Raw genomic sequence first — 329 nt, forward strand, 5'->3', positions numbered from 1 at the left:
TGCCTTCCTCTCTCCTCGCTGCTGCCAGGTCATGCCATCCCTGGTGTCATGTTGTGGCAGAGGTGTCACCCACCAGGGCTGCTGGCAGGAGACATCCCAGCACGTGGCTTCACTTCTACCAGCATCCCTCCCACGGAGGACAGGCAGCTGTCCCAGCTCCCCCGGCTTCTTAATTTTGCTCTGGTTTTTGAAACTGTGGGAGAGGATGAGCTGTGCCCCATCCTGCCCCCAGCCAGGTCATCTCTGTCATCATCTGTCAGCTCAGCCAGGCCTTCCCAGCAACAAAGAGCCACTCGTTTTTCTTTTCTTTCTCTCTCTTGTCTCAAGAG

The 329-nt window shown here is 56.5% G+C and overlaps 1 protein-coding gene across 1 annotated transcript in view; it reads right to left on the reverse strand.

Moving 5' to 3' along the window:
• Nucleotides 1–329, reverse strand: part of LOC104531294 (poly(rC)-binding protein 3) — a gene marked incomplete at its 5' end in the record, with an annotated part of 9,767 nt that overhangs the window by 251 nt on the left and 9,187 nt on the right. The gene's annotated exons all lie outside the window — the stretch shown is intronic.

This window comes from Antrostomus carolinensis, unplaced genomic scaffold (genome assembly GCF_000700745.2).
Source record: "Antrostomus carolinensis isolate BGI_N321 unplaced genomic scaffold, ASM70074v2 scaffold2719, whole genome shotgun sequence".
Taxonomy (NCBI): domain Eukaryota; kingdom Metazoa; phylum Chordata; class Aves; order Caprimulgiformes; family Caprimulgidae; genus Antrostomus; species Antrostomus carolinensis.